This window comes from Hydra vulgaris, chromosome 10 (assembly GCF_038396675.1).
Source record: "Hydra vulgaris chromosome 10, alternate assembly HydraT2T_AEP".
NCBI lineage: Eukaryota > Metazoa > Cnidaria > Hydrozoa > Anthoathecata > Hydridae > Hydra > Hydra vulgaris.
Window position 1 is genome coordinate 27,945,705 of NC_088929.1, and position 6,796 is coordinate 27,952,500.

The window sequence follows — 6,796 nt, forward strand, 5'->3', positions numbered from 1 at the left end:
GATTTTATATTACAGAGTAATATACAAAAAACTTTTATATACACAAACAAAAGCTAGTGCTAGTGTATATACACAAACAAAAGTTTGTCTAATTTACACAAAACACTTTCGAATAAAGCAACAAGTTACTTTTAATCAATGTTTGTTTCATCAAAATATTTATTTAAATTATCATAAAATATTAAATGTAATATAAATGATTTTTTTTTTAAAAGTATGTATTTTCTTGTTATAAATATTTCAAAATAACTTTTAATTAGATGTATATATATTATGCGAAAAGCCATTAAATAATAAGAAATTACTTCAAACGATTGCTTAATAATAAAAACACTTTATTTAAATTACTAAAGAGTATTTTATTTGTATTTTGTTTCATGTTTTTATAATGTTCAAAGAAACTTTTCTCTTTTTTGTATAGTTTTTAAAACTTTATTGCTACGCTTAACAGTCAACTTAAAACCATTTTTGAGTCTTTAGATCAATTTTGCTCGGCAGCGTTAGTTCGATTTTAGTGTTTAGTTTACAATGTTTTGAAAAAGTGCGTTAATCCACTAAAGATCCTTTATAAATCGTTTATAAATTACTTTTTTTATTTCCGTATTCTAAGAATATATAACTTTGAAACTTTGATATTTTCTAAAGATTTTTTTAATATGAAGCTTTTATATGATTTTTTTTTTAAGTTTATTACATTTTTTTTATTTTCTCTTTCGATAAAAATGTTTAAAGATTTTATTTTATGGGTGGCCACACAAGGCGAGCGATCGCACACGTATCATGTAATAGCCTGCTCTTATAATAAAGTTGTACCTTCCAAAATCTAAACTCTAGGTCGACGTATGCATTAAAGCTCTACCTATTTTAGTATGGTTTCATCAGTAACACACTTAATGCACAGGTATATCTGAACTTATAATTATATACATGATATATATAATTATAAATTCATTGGAATTTATAATGGAGTGTAACAGTTGCACATTTTACATATTCAAAAGTAACACTTATTTTTTATTGTTGCCAGTTGATGTTGTGAGTATTTGAAAAAAAAAACAGTGTTGCGTTATTCAAAAAAAAAAAAAAGAGTTTTATTTACTCATAGGTATTATTTGTTAAATGAACAAAGATCCACCTCACTAAATTAAAATACTACATGCGTTCAAAAAAATAGATACAACCACTTTATTAAAGGCAATAAGAGATTTGTAAATAGGATGACAAAGCTACGAATGTTGTCTAATAGGAACTATTTTTGTGTGAATTCGTTTTGTTTACTTGCTCTTATTTTGCCTACTTGCGATGATTATTCTCCGAATCGATGACTGTTCTCCAAATCGATGATTGTTCTCCGAATCGATGACTGTTCTCCAAATCGATGATTGCTCTCCGAATCGATGATTGTTCACCGAATTGACGAATGTTCTCCGAATCGATGATTGCAATTATTTTTCTTCGAGTTTGCGATGATCGTTCTCCGAATCGAGCCAACCTATAAGAGAGTAAACCATTCAAAATGTAAATTTATAAATTTTATTTTGAACTTTAGAATAAGATGTAATTAAGAAGTAAGATTGACACTTAAGAGGTAAGATTTTTTAAGTTTTTTCAACGTATTATTGTGTATATATTATTTTTTTCAACGTTTCTCTTAAATTTATCTTTGTAGTTGTCATTGTTTTAGTTGTTTTTATTATTGCTGTTGTTGTTAAAACAAACCCAAAGTGGCCACACTTTTTTTGTATAAAAAATTATGAAAGTTTAGGTTAATAAAGTAGGTTATACAAGATTGTTTAAAAAGATAAACTTTAGTAAAAGTAAACCGCGAAACTTAAAATAATGAAATAAAGTATTAAAAAATTTGAGAAAGGTTTTAAAAATCGCACTAAAATATTTCAAGTTTTAGCGATAGATTTAACTTTCAAGATTTTAACCTGCAACAAATCGATAACAATTCGATAACAGATCGATAAAATGTAGTGTAAGCAAGTGAAAGTGTAAACAAAAACTAAATACAAATCTTTTATAATTGTATATTAATCAAAAAGTGTTGAAATTTAGCTTTATTTAGCAAGCATGTTTGATGATTATATTTGTAGCAGGTCTGGGTACAAATGCATCGGAAATACATGCTAATGCTAACAAACGCAAACAATGTATTAAATGCTTAAGTGAAAAATATGAAATACAAATAGTAAATTAATTTTCAAAGAAATAAAATACATACAAAGAACTACCAAGTTTCTCAAATGCGGTAGGCTTTTAATTTTGAACTTAAAATTTTTATGTAAAACGTATGTTATATTACGTCTTACATTTTACCGAATACAAATCGTAACTATTTCCCTTTAACCAAAGTTCTTGAAATTTAGTTTTATAATTGATTGGCGTTTGCTATTCTAAAAAAAAATTTTTTTCAGATTAACTTGATTAAATTAAAATTTCTTATTTTAAGATTCCTCGTACTTCCATTGCCAGAAATATGAAATAAACCTAAATTTTATTGAATAAAATTTTTTTTATTTGAAAACATATTTAGTGTCAAAAATTAATTTAGAACTAATTTTTATTCAAAATTTTAATTTTTTCTATTTTAAATTATTGTATATTTCTAAATTATCAAAAGCTGTCAATGTGAGTTAGAAACTCACTCGCTGTTCACGCAGCAATAGTTTAGCTATTACTACTATATTGCATTTGAGTAATTAATTAGTTTTTCACAGTATACAACTATACTATTTTATATTACTAGAAAAATAGTACAAGAAGTATGGGCTATTTCTTTAACTATATTGTTCATTAGCTGACAAGAATTTATGTATTATACTTGGAAGTCACCCGTATTTTAGGATAAATTATGTCTTAAAATACGGGTGAAAAATCTTTTAATCATGCTTAAAAGATCATAGACAACGTCTATGATCTTTTAAGCGTGACCATCCCGAAATCTTACCTCTAATATAGCCATTAATATATGAATTATTTCTTCGCTAAAATAGATCTTTTAAATAACGTTAAATTTCAAATGTAAATCTTAGTATGCATGCGTTTTTAAAACTAGGTTTTCAGAAATTATATGAAATGTAATAGCATTAGAGCATAATGTATGTTGAGTATTTTCAATAATAATAGTAATAGCACTATATTGAGTATTTTATAGCTGAGCATCATCTCAACAACAAAGAAAAAAAATTATAATCTATAGAAAACTTATCAATATTCTGCCTGGCATGCTTTGGATCTACATGTAATTAATTGGTACTCTACGATTCGTACTCTGCGATTCGATATTCTACAATTGGTACTCTACGGTTGGTACTCTACGATTGATATTCTATGGTTCGTAGAGTCTACGAAAATAATAATCTTTTGAGAATACAATCAAGTAATTAATCTATTTATTGGGTGTTCAATTTGTTGAATCTATTTTTTTAATATTTAATAACATTCATCCATTCTTAAAGGAATTAGTTACTTTTTCCGTAATTTTTTTTATGAAAGCCCACTCAAAAAATATAAATGTCATGTCAGTGTCAGTGAGTTTTGTTACTATGGTATTATTTTTGCATTATTTCCAGCTCATGTCACAGGTTTTTTCATGGATATTTTTTTTCTATTGCTCAAAACTTAAAAGCTTTAAAAGATTACAATCAGTTTTCCAACATGGCAATGACTAAAATCTTTTTTAGTTTTTAAAGTTGCTCGAAAAAAACTAAATGGTAAAGCATAAAATTTTGTATTGGAAATAAGGAAATGTGGACTTGCTCCATAATTTAAACCACTTGATTATATGAAACTGATTAATCGATCAATCTTTTGCAACAACGCATTTATTTATATCGCCACTGTTTACACTCCCTCTGTCGCTTCCTCGGTGTCCTCAACTGAAATTTTTTTAATTTCAGTTGAGGACAATAAAAATTTGCTTCTTTTTAATACCAGGTAGACCTTTTTCTTTGAAAAATTGAATACATTTAGAGTTTTTATATAGCAATTTTTTAAAGTTTTTGTTTTACATTGCGAAAAGAATAAAAATTCCACCATTGTAGGAAAAAAACCAAGTGCGGATACAAAGAGGGGTAAAAGAGATAACAAGTCCCCCCCCCCCACCCTTTTTCTAAAAAATGTCAAACATCACAAAATTTTTGATAAATTTTTTAAAGAAATAATAAAGTTCAAAAAATAATTATGCAGATTATTAATATTTTGTTTTAAAGCAAAATAAAAGTTATTTGAATAGGGAAAGTTTGTGTACCCAGGGTCTCTTTGTACTTAGGGTTTCTTTGTACCTAGGCCTCTTTATACCACCCAGCTAGCACACTTATGTTGGGCCTATGTATGCAAATACATCGAGAATGTCGGCTGTTTTCTCCGATGCAAATATAACGTTCATCCAATGTTAGTTGTATCGTATTTATATTAATAAAAACCTTAATAAGAAAGTGATTAATAATAGTTAGCAAAGTTACATTGGTCCAACGTATGTAAACATATTGCAAAAATTGGTTGCTTTTCAGATCTAAACCCAACGTTGATCCAATGTATTGGAATCAACGTTTATCAAATGTATTGGGATCAATTTTGATCCAATGTTTGGGATTAACGTTGATCCATGTATTGGGATCAAGATTGATCCAATGTATATGGATCAACGTTAACCAATTGTGTATAACCCATCAATGATCCAACGTATATTAATTAACGTTGACCCAATGTTTATAAACCAACGTTAGTACAATGTGTATGGTTTACATTAGATTATATACGTTGGATCAACGTTAGTTCATATACGTCGGAAATGCGTTGGATTATATACAGCGCATCAAAGTTGTGTTTGCATCGAGAAAAGGCAGATTTACAAGTATATAAAATATAATAGAAAAGATGATGTACACACTTGAGGTGTGTTGAGTCTTAATTACGTAGAACCAAGGCTATAACAGCTGATTACAAAACATAGTGTTCAGAAACCAAAATATTTATCAATGCTGTTTTTAAAAAGGTTTAAGTTATCTTTATCTATTATCCATTGAGGAAGAGAATTCCAATCGCTTGTAACTCTGTTTGTGAAAAAATGGTGACGAATTCTCGAATTGGAAAGTTGTCTGTGTATTCTACAATCGTTACTTCTACTTGATCGTTCCAGCTCAAAATATAATGAAGGGTGGTAAAAATTAACAATATCTTTTCCTTTTGAGATCTTATACTTTTGAGTCAGATCACCTCTTCTTCTTCGTGACTTTACATTTTGATTCATTAAATTTAATTAACCAATCTTCAGACCATTTTATTAGCATGTTAATGTCCTCTTGTAATAATTTATTATCATCATAGCAATGGTTGATTGAAATAACTTTGGTATTATCTGCATATAATTTAGTGACTTTAATAATCCCTCTACATAGGTCATTAATGAACACAACAAATAAAAGAGTTCCGAGTACTGAACCTTGCGTACTCCAATAATAACCATCTTCCAACTTGAAATATATTCTCCTATCACCACCCTCTGAGTTCGATCTGACAAAAATGATTTACACCAATTTAACAAAGATGACCCAAATCCAAGTCTAAATAATTTTTTCAGTAATTTCCTGTGAGAGACTAAATCAAAGGCTTTTTTGAAATCCAAAAACAAAACATCAACTGAAATGTTCTCTTCATACGCTTGCGGATCAAATCTAATGTTTCTAACAGGTTTGTTATACAACTTTTGCTGTCAACAAAACCATGTTGCTCTTTAGAAATTAAATTGTTTTCAATGAGAAACACCATCATACGATTTCCAATAATTCGCTCCATAATTTTACTAACGATTGATGTTAATGAAACCGGTCTATAATTTGTTGGATCTAGTTTATTACTCTTTTTGAATAACGGAACAACGTTTGCTCATGACCATAACTTTGGGATAGTTCCTTTACTAAAATATTAATGCTAAACAACTCGACAAAGGTTCTGAACATTCCCGTAAACTTTTGGGTGAACATTATCAGGACCTACTGATTCGATTAAATTACTCAAATGTTTCTGAATAATAGGAATACTAAAATATGGATCAGGACATTTTTTTAAAAGATTGTTGTCCAAAACTTCTTCTGATTAATCATCTTGTATAAAAAGAGATGCAAAAAATTCATTAAGAGTGTTTACTATCTCTTGATTATAAGTAGTTATAATACCATTATGTAGCTTTATTGCTTTGATAGAGTCTTTAAATCTTGTTTTGTTATTTATATATGCATAGACACTTTTAGATTTGTTTTTTGAGTTAAGAGTCAAGTTTCTTTCAAAATGGCGAATACTTTTTTTGACAAGCTTTTTTATATCTTTATGTAACTTTTTATACTCATTGACTTATAAAATACTTTTAAAAGCTAAATTTCTGTTTCTAAACCAACTTTTTAGTTTTTCTTAACACATAATTTTAAGTTCACTTGTCATCCACAGTGACTTGTTTTTGTGTTGAAAAGAGTTTTTATCTAAATTCATTGTTGGAATATATTTTTCACACCTTATTTCATATTTTCCAAGCCCAGTTCCCAGTTTATGTTATTAAAATACAAATTTAGCGCTGTATAGTTTCCCTTTTTCCATAAAAAATTTTTCTTCCTTATTGCTTGTTGTGATATTATTAAATTAGACCTATTTTCATATGCAAATCTAAATTTGAAAATATGATGACCATGATCGATGCCACTTAACGATGGAAAATGCTCCAGAATATAAACTCTGCTGCTATTGTCAGTAAAAATGAGGTCTAAAATGTTAGTATCTATACCAAACTTTACTTGAA